This window comes from Vipera ursinii (assembly GCF_947247035.1).
Source record: "Vipera ursinii genome assembly, chromosome: 5".
Lineage (NCBI taxonomy): Eukaryota > Metazoa > Chordata > Lepidosauria > Squamata > Viperidae > Vipera > Vipera ursinii.
In genome coordinates, this window is record NC_139518.1 from 38,001,724 (window position 1) to 38,011,968 (window position 10,245).

Consider the following 10,245-nt stretch of genomic DNA (forward strand, 5'->3'; position numbering starts at 1 on the left):
TTACGGTTTCCGGCTGCTTCGCCGACATACGCATCTCAATATGCGTCTCGTTTAGTTTACTGAGGTTTCCTTGTGAACAAAGTCGTAGATAAGACAGCGCACGGCCTGGGGGCTGGAAGCGCGCGTTACTGCCCGAGTAGCCCGCGCACATTCCTGACTCCGCTGGTAGGATTTTGGTCTACGACCTGTGACCCGTTGGGCGCCCGCGGGCTTTGTTTGCAAATGGCCCGGCAGGGGCACTCTCGCTGCTTGGAGATAGATGTACGCAAAAGCATTGATTGAAGGCGCTTTTACGCAAGGCCGGCGCCTCGCTCTTGCACCAAAACGCCTCCAACGATAAGATAGATAGACCAAAAAAGAGAGAGAGAGAGAGAGAGAGAGAAGTGTCTAAATCACACGAGCTTTCCGGAGGTTCCCAGTCCCTGCCGAGGAAGGCGACCCGCGTATTCTTACAAATCGTAGAAATGTTTTGCAATATTTCCCTTTGGCACAGATTTCACGGCCTTTGCAACAAAAGGGTGTTATTTATTCTTTCATTTAAACTTGGAAATTTTTAAATGCTGTTTAATGGACACGTGATATGTATATTTTGAAACGCCTTTTTCATTGCTTTTTTGCTTAGTTTATAATTACCTTCTTTTTTTAATGTGTCTCTTATTTTGTGGGATGTTTTGTAAAATTTGTACACGTGTTTAACACTTAAAAGTACAACATCTAATAAAAACTGTTGCGCTTTACTAAAATATTGTTGAAGGAAAAGTCTTTACCAGGGTCCAGTCCAAGCTGGGAATAATCAAAATGGCGACTGCTTTAGAAAGAAGGTTGTAGTTTATTGAAGAGGAGAGCCAGACAGAAAGATGGCTCTTGGAAAACTGACTGTAGCAGAGAGTGGTGGGCTTTTATAACTTCTTGAGCTTTTGTTTGGAGTTGTTCCTGTGGCATGAACTTTCACCTGAGTCTGAGTGTGCCTTTCTGGTATTCTGATGGTGGTGGGTTAATCCTATTATGTCCCAAAGGTTATATCCTGTTTCCCTGTGGCTGTGGCTGATGACTGTTGGATTTTTGGTGTGAGGGATTGTTGATCTAAGGATCATTTTTTCTAATCCAAGCTTCCTGGCTCCAATCTTTCTGACAAGATTATCACATCTGCATTTCTGCAGACCTGGTTCCTGTTTGGGGCAGAGAGACCTGGGGTGGGGGTGTTGGCCTCCGCCATCAAAATTCCTTGGGGAAATATATTCTGCCCCTTCAATATTTCCCAAAATATTTCCCTTTCTGGATTCTTTCCACAATTTGGCACCCATTCTCTAAGATAATGTAATTGGAACCTAGCTTGCTGAATTTACAGGGCAGATTAATTTATCTGATTCTAGACCAGTGTTTCTCATGCAGACAGAGGAATTCTGGGAGTTGCAGTCCACACATCTTAATGTTGTAGAGCAGGGATGTCAAACTGCTGGCCCGCAGGCCAGATGTATCATCAGGAAACCGCGCCCACCCCATTGCCGGCAATGGAGAAAAAGCTCCAATACGTTGCACGATGTCACCTGATGTCGCGAATTTGATATGTCTGTTGTAGACATTGACAAACATAGCAGATCAATTAAATATTATCCAACTTTCCTTCAGCATGGCTGGGATCTAGGCTTACACTTAGACCAGGGGTGTCAAACTGTCGGCCCGCAGGCCAGACGTGTCATGAGGAAACCGCGCCCACCCCATTGCCGGCAATGGGGAAAAAGTTCAGATATGTTGCATGATGTCACATGACACCACAAGTTTGACATGTCTGCTGTAGACCTAGGCCTTATTTCAGCTGAATGAGATAATAGGAAGGTCTGATTTATTTCTGGTACAAAAGTTACAAATCAACAACCAAAACCAGCTTTTTAATATACTATTTTCAACTTCCAGGAAGCTGGACTATGTTAAACAAAAGTTCTTTAAGCTAAGTACACCCCTATACACCTCCTAGCATTTTATCACACTTTCCATTTTGCTTCTTCCTATTCAGTGTAGTCACTTTCCATAGTCTTAGTAAGCACATTCTGTTCTCCTGGTTATCCTTTACCAAGAAAAAGTCTACATGAGGCTGAAAATATTTTACAATTGTTGGCACCCTTAAATATTAATGTAAATAGACTTACAGGCTATCAAATTGGCTGGAGCAAATGAAGTCAAGCATGCTTTTTTGCTTGTTTGGTCTAAGGGAATGTCAAGATGGGATTTGCAAATGAAAAAAAGAATGGGGTTCAGCATTTTTTTGGGGATACTCTAGGGATGCTCCTGTTTGGTTCTAGCCTTTTAAGTTTTTAACTTATATTATTTATTAGAAAACAGCACAGTCATTTTAAAAATTAAATTTCACTGGTGAACATCAATTCTGAAATGTGATTTGCATAAATGATGTCCCTGTCTTTATGTTTTAGTGATTCTGTTGTAATTTCTTTAACTCAGTCACCGAGAATCAGTCAGCATGCAAGTTTAATAAATAAATAACAACAGCAACTCTTATTATTTCTTCCTTGAAATAGAACACCACCCATGGAAATTCAGAATAGGATCCAAAGCAATAAACTTTCCTAATGAAATCAAGGGAAAATTAGTTCTAGCTCAGCAGAAGTTAATGAGAACTAACTGCTTTTAGATTGCTCTATAATTGCTTCCCTGTTCCTTTTTCTCCAGTGCCCCCCTCCCCACCTTGACTTTCCCATCCTTGTAATGAAAAACAATTGAAACCGTCTCCCACTCAAATCCATTCCTTCTTATCCTGGATAGGATTGGGAAATAGTTATGTCATACGCAGTGCTCTGCATGCTTCATTTTTTTTTAAAGTCCATCCTTTCAATCTTACAAAAGGCTGAGAAGTTATTCTTGAGAAAGATGGTGAAATGATGCCTGTCACCTTCTCTTCATCAGGGAGATACAAGCAAGCAAGAATTTTCAGCAGTGACGAGGCAACCGCGCTCACGGTTTCAGCTAAACCTGCAGAACTTTCCTTGCCCCTCATCTTGTGTTGCTGCTGAACTGGGGGTTAAGAGTTCAGCTGCTGAACCTCAACAACGTTATGGGAACAATAATGCTAAAGAGAGTTTCTACAATGTTTTCAAGCTGGTTTTGACAGGGTAGTTGAATGAAAACATACACAGACCTATATGAAAAGTAGCACACAGATGCATTGGGTATTACATTATAATATGCTTCGCCATGGTTTATGAAATAATCTGTTCATACAACACCTTCAACCAATATCCATGGTTTATTTATTTATTTGATTTTACTTTGCACAACCCCGGCAACTCTAGATGGTTTACTTATAAAATCAGGGGAAGGGGCTTTGACCTTCACCAAATAGCTGGGCTAAGAGCCAAAATAGCTGAGCTGAGCTTATTGTAAGACTACGGTGGCTTACTGTCCAACTGAACAGGTCATGAGTCTTCCAAATTGTCAGGGATAAAAAAACAAGAATTGCTGCTTGAATCTGATTCTTTTCCTATATCTTTCCTCTGCCATCAGTACTTAAACTGGGAACCCATTCTTGTAAACCACATGGAATATTTTTCAAAAACTAGGCCCGTGTATCTAGGCTGTAATTATCTGAATGATTACTGGTAGTGTAATAATCTGGATGTGGTGGTCACCTAAAGAGGTATGGAAAGCTCTAATTCCTGCTCCATACTGGAATCCAAATTAAAGCATCCTTAACAAAAGGCTGCCCAGACTCTCAGTGAACAGTCAGAATCTGCCTTACTAAATCTCTATATTTCATGATATCTGCATAATGTCTTTTCAGAAATTTGAAAAGTAGCATATCCTGCCTCAGTGATGAATTCTAAAAATGCATTCACTTCTTTTGCAGGCCTAGCAGGTTACTGATTCATATTCATTTGCTAATTAATTGCTAGTGTAAGAACTTTTTCACGTGTCATTCTTAAGTCAGGAATCCACTATGCTATGCCTGTGCATTTGATGTTTGTTTCCACTGACCATTTTTGTATTGTTGTCTCTGTGCATTTAATTCTATCACTTTCATACCATTTCTTCCGAGGTAGGTAAAATGAGGACCCAGATTGTTGGGGGCAATTAAGCTGACTTTGTAATAATGCCCCTTGGGGTGTGTGTGAAAGCCCTGATAAGCAGGCATATACATAGAATGAAGGCTACTGCTAAGCACATTGATTTGTGCTTTAGATTGTAAGCCGCCCTGAGTCTTCGGAGAAGGGCGGGATATAAATGGGATTAAAATAAAAAATAAATAAAAATTTCTGTAGAGATTGTTTGAATATTATTTCTGACTTGGAAAATATTAGCTGTCCTATCTAATTTTCTGTCAAGATATGCAAATACAGTCAGCCTTAAGTTGTTAGGACTGAATATCAGTAATAATTCCAAAAGGCCAGGATGAGTTACCATATCTTAACATTTTTTTTCTGTCCACACTACTTTGAGCTCATTCACAAATCCATCTAGTTTGCAATCATCAGTCAATCTATGTTTATTTGATAATAAACCAGTAAATAAAACAATAAAATCACAATTAATTAAGATGAAAATTTTTTTAAAAAAATGGTCTAACATGTCTAAGACAATATTCTGGCATACTGTACAAACTATAGAGCAGTACTTTTTCTTAGCTATGGTTAAGTAAAATCATACTAACAACTTAAAATAAATCAAGTCAGAATGAGCAAGATGTTTAATGAAGAACAAAGATAATAAGTCCTGATGAGTATTTGTGTAAAGGAAACAATACTATACATGATAGCAGTAACATGATAGCAGTGTTCCAATATCTAAGGGGCCGCCACAAAGAAGAGGGAGTCAAGCTATTCTCCAAAGCACCTGAAAGCAGGACAAGAAGCAATGGATGGAAACTAGTCAAGGAGAGAAGCAACCTAGAACTAAGGAGAAACTTCCTGACAGTTAGAACAATTAACCAGTGGAACAACCTGCCTCCAGAGGTGGTGAATGCTCCAACACTGGAGGTTTTTAAGAAGAGACTGGACAGCCATTTGCCTGAAATGGTATAGGGTTTCCTGCCTTAGCAGGGGGTTGGACTAGATGACCTCCAAGGTCCCTTCCAACTTTATTATTATTATTATTATTATTATTATTATTATTATTATTATTATTATTATTATTATTATTATTACATTGTGCTCCATTGTTTCAATTATTTCTCTGACACAGGACACAATCTTTGTTGAAAAGAGATTTTTTAGCATTTCCCTTCAGTAACAGCCGTTGGGAGGATATTGAATCTAGCCAAGGGTAAAGCCCTTCTAAATTTCAGAATTGTTATGCAGCGAGGATATCTTACTGATTGGAAAAGGTATGCAGAGTAGCTCAAGAAGGTGTTTCTAGGTCGAATGGATAAATGTGCTTCCAACTCTAAATCAATGGCTGGTTGTTTGAGATCAGCTAATGTGCGATCATAGCCCATCAGAGTGATGGCTGGCCATGAAAACCCACCGAGTTGTAGTTTGGCATGTGTTGCCTGGCACAAGGAAGACTGAAAGCAATTGGTCATAATTAAACAAGTCAAGCTGTCTGGAAAAAAGGAGAGCTTAAGCCAATAAGAGAAAATGCAAATTAGGAAGAAGTTTCTGTTTTAAGTAGGCTACATGATATGCACCACTTTCAGACTATAACGAAGTACTTTAAAAATATGTTTCATAAACTTGGATTTGAACTCTTTCAAGAGAAAGGAATGACTTGTAGGGGCCCTAATCTGCAATGAACAGAATTAACCTTCCAGTTTTGCAGGCCAATGGACGCAAGGCAATAATTTGAGTTACTGCAAAGTCCCAGAGTGTCCCATAGAAACCATGAAGGTATCACATGCTTCATACTATCATTATATAATTTGTATCAGTTACATCATGCAAATGCCATAGCATTCATAATTTCTATCACTTGTGCAACAGTGTAATATCACATAAAATCACTTTTCCTCTTTATTTTCCTTGGGATACACATGGGGAAAACCAGTAGATTCAAAGATTTCTGCGCCATAATAGGACTTATTTTCTGCTGGAATTCAGGAAACACATATTTTTCTTTTTTTAAAAAAATAATTTTATTAGATTTTTCAATAGAAAAACTAACAAGAAAGAATGATTTAAGTAGAAAAGGAAAGCGTGAAAAAGAAAGCAAAGACAAAAGTTCAGGAAAAAATACAAAGAAGTGATTTTTTTATAGTAGATGTAAGTATAAATTTGCATTAAACTTTTATCTCATGACTTATTTTATCAATGTATAAATACAAAAATAGGAAATTAAGGAAAGAAAAAAGGGAGAAAGAAAATATTTGGTACAAGGGAAGAAAGAAAAAGTGTTGACTTCCGACTCTTTTTTGCACAGTACAAGATAAGAGCATTACATCCTCAACTTTTTTACAGATTAGTATATAACTAGCCATTTCTAGGGACGCGGTGGCTCAGTGGGTTAGGACACTGAGCTTGTCGATCAGAAGGTCGGCAGTTTGGCGGGTCGAATCCCGAGTGCCGCGTAGCAGAGTGAGCGCCTGTTACTCATCCCAGCTTCTGCCAACCTAGCAGTTTGAAAGCACGTAAAAATGCAAGTAGAAAAATAGGGACCACTATGGTGGGAAGGTAACAGCATTCCGTGCGCCTTTGGCGTCTAGTCATGCTGGCCACATGACCACAGAGACATCCTCAGACAAGCGCTGGCTCTTCGGCTTTGAAACGGAGATGAGCACTGGCCCCTAGAGTCGGAAACGACTAGCATGCATGTGCGGGGGAACCTTTACCTTTACCTTTAGCCATTTCTATAACAATAAATATATCTGATCAGCAAAAACAAAATCAAAGTTTCTTTTTTTTCATCACAAGCACAAAATCCAGAATATCCAAATAAAAAAACTAATTAAATAATTAATTAAATATATTCTCTTTGAATAAAAGAGTCAATACAACCATTTCTGTTTGCACTTAATACTTTTTATAAACTATCACCATTTATATTAACAAAATTCACTGTATTCTTTCAGATTCTTTAACCTTAAAGGGAAAATACTTCTTTTCACCCATTTTAAAACACTAAACTTTTCTTTAAAAACATTCACAAAATCAAAACTTTCTAATACGTATTTTTTAAACTTCCTTTCAACATTTAAACTCTTAACTTTACAACACAACTTTCATTTTTCCCGTTATCTAGCATTTTTCTAATCATTAAATTCATATGTCATAATTTTATTATTTTTCTATTTCATTCCAAAAATCCAAAAGGAGTTCCCAATCAGCGTTAAAATTAGTCAGCCTTTTCACTAATCAAAGTTGTCAAAAGCACATTTTGTTAAAAAATATAACTTGGAAGATATACATGTTGACATACAAATCCCATTAGATTAAGTGAGCAGTGTATATATGTCCTTTGAATTTCAGCCTTGAAATTAGGAGTAAGATACACACTGATTGCCCCCATACAGCATAATGATGGCCTATCTGGAATGAGGTCTTTAAAAATAATTTAATATAAATAATTTATTTGACAATAGGACTTTATGAAAGCATCTAAATATGCAATCAATACAATCTTAGCATGGGGTGCTTCTCTTTCTAAATTTCAATATACAACTTTCATTAAGAAGTCCTCATGGTTTTGAATATACTTATGGTGGTATGCGAGGAATGCCATTTGAAATGTCAGCAAACAACATTATTGCTTAATAGATAGTAAGGCCTTTTGAGTAGAAAATTGTCAAACCTGTTCTATGTAAAGCACCACATTTCGATTGGTTCAATATAAATTAATGATGGCAATAAAAATAGTCAATATTTCCATGTACTTCTTGCTCATGCTATAACTTGAAAAAATAACACTCTGGAACATGAGAGGAAAAATTGTGTTGAAGAGCTGTAACTTTTAGAACTGCCTTTCTTGTTTGTGTGTGTGCATGCGCACACACACACACAGCCTCAATAGAGTATATTCCAGGTTCATTCTATTAAACAATGACATCTTATTGGACTTTGATGTCATGCCTGCCAAGTGGATCGCCCTACCTTATTAGCCTTTTGCAAGATATAGAAGTCATGGGTTTTTCCCCAGGCATTTGGACCTACCCTTCCACTTCTGCTAGCTAGGCCTGTCCTCTCCACCATGTGTGGGATTCATAGTTAAGGATGATTGTTTGACTCTCTTTTGTGCATCTATAGCACACAGTCTTAGATAGACAAGTCTGTTAGTTGTCAGTCACCTTAACTTTTGGCTAATGTAATAAAGGTTAAGAGGTTGTAAGTTCCCCTTCACCATTTTCTACTGCTTACTTATTTTATTTGCTTATTTATTTTGAGCCAGTTTTGTGCAGCAGAAAGGATCAGGTGGATGCCCCAGACTTCCTTAGTCACATGAGTGCACACACATACACATGTGCACACAAAACACATGCACAATTCATCTTTGAAGGGTATGACATTAATATCAGTCCTCTTGGTTTTAATTTCTTATTTAATCTTAATTTTAATCATTTTGTATTATCTCTTTTTACCCTTTTATCACTTTGTAACCCACTCAGAGTCACTGCCACAGAGATGTGGGTGGCACATAAATTTAAATTTAAATAAGTAATAAGAGTAGGGCTGCATGGGGTTGCACCTAAATTTTCCCAAGCTCTGACCCAAGGTGGGTCAACTTCCTGGTTTTCCCAAACAGATTAACCTCTCTCTAACCCAGGTAAGCATCGCTGACTAACAGGTCCACAGAGATCCATTGTAAACCACAAAAAGGAAGAGCTTTTCACTGCAGTTTCTCAGCAATATCCTCTATGCCAGACATGTCACAATCGCAACATCACGTGACGTCACGCAACATATTGGGACAGTTTTGCCATTGCTGGCAATGGGGTGGGCACGGCTTCCGGATGATGCGTTTGACCCACGGGCCGGCAGTTTGACACCCCTGCAAGGGCAAATCATTCTTGACATATTTATTATTCTGTCCCTTTTTCCTTTTGCCTACACTGATTGTTACATAAAGCACATAAAGGTTATCCTCAAATTACAACTACAATTGAGACCAGAATTTCCACTGCTAAACAAGGCAGTTGTTAAGTGAGTTGCGCCTGATTTACATTTTTTTTTTTGCCATGGTTGTTACGTGAATCATTGCTGTTATTAAGTGAATCTGTTTCCCCTCTTGCCAGAACATTACAAACATATGGCTAGGAACATCAAAAATGGCAATCAACCAGTTCTTAAACCTCCTTAATAAAAGCTGTAGGAAATAAAATAAACCTTATGGTGTTATTTTGTGTTATATTGTTGCCCTCTTCATGCTTTTACTGGCTAAATAAGTAGCATTTAGGAGACACTGTTGGCATTATCTGAGTCTTCACTGTAGTAGGGAAAGAGGGAGGAGTCTGTTACTTTTATACCATCTTTGTATTATCAAAAGTTTTTCCATCTAGGGCCTAGATTCTAGGCTGAGCAAGTACTGAATGCATAGGCTGTTCTGCTGAAAGGATAGCAACCTTCTGACCAGCAAACTCTTGAGTAGAGAATTGTTCTCTTATTATCCTTTCTTTTATTTTATTTTTGTGCAAGTTAGGGAAGGGATATGTGGTTTCTTAAGTGAAGCAAATTTTGATGCAAAATTTTTAGTTTAAAATATTAACACAAGGCGCAGTGCAAACACTTCCAATTATAATACATGACAAGTTGTAGATGATTCTCATGCTTTTTTTTAAATCACCCTTTGATGATAGGCATTCATACTATTATCATACATAGATGAGCCCAACCATATCACTCTTCCATTTTTTAAATATATATTACTGTAGTAAAAACTATAGCCTAAATGTAAATCTGAAACTGTCATCAGTCAGGGAACATTTCAACAAAACAGCAAGAAAATATCCCTGGAGGTGCATTCAATCCCCAAATAGCAACTGCAATACTCATCCCTTAAAAATTGAGCTTGCATCGTATGTATGTGAGTGTGAGAATGTATGTGTGTGTGTGAGAGAGAGAAAGGTTTTCATTACTGCAAAGTCGCGTGGTCGCACAGAGAGACGGACACTTGAGCTGGGTAGTATTTCTTTTATTCGGATCAGGAATGAATCTGGGACAAAGGGGTTTACCTGGTGTTTCTTATACCTGCCCAGGTGAATGATGGCCAATAGAATTGAACCTGGGCTTCCCGCCAGTGCATGTGGCCAATAGGTTTAAACCCTGGCTTCCCGCCAGAGCTGACCATGCCGGGGGCTGTCAAACTTGCTCT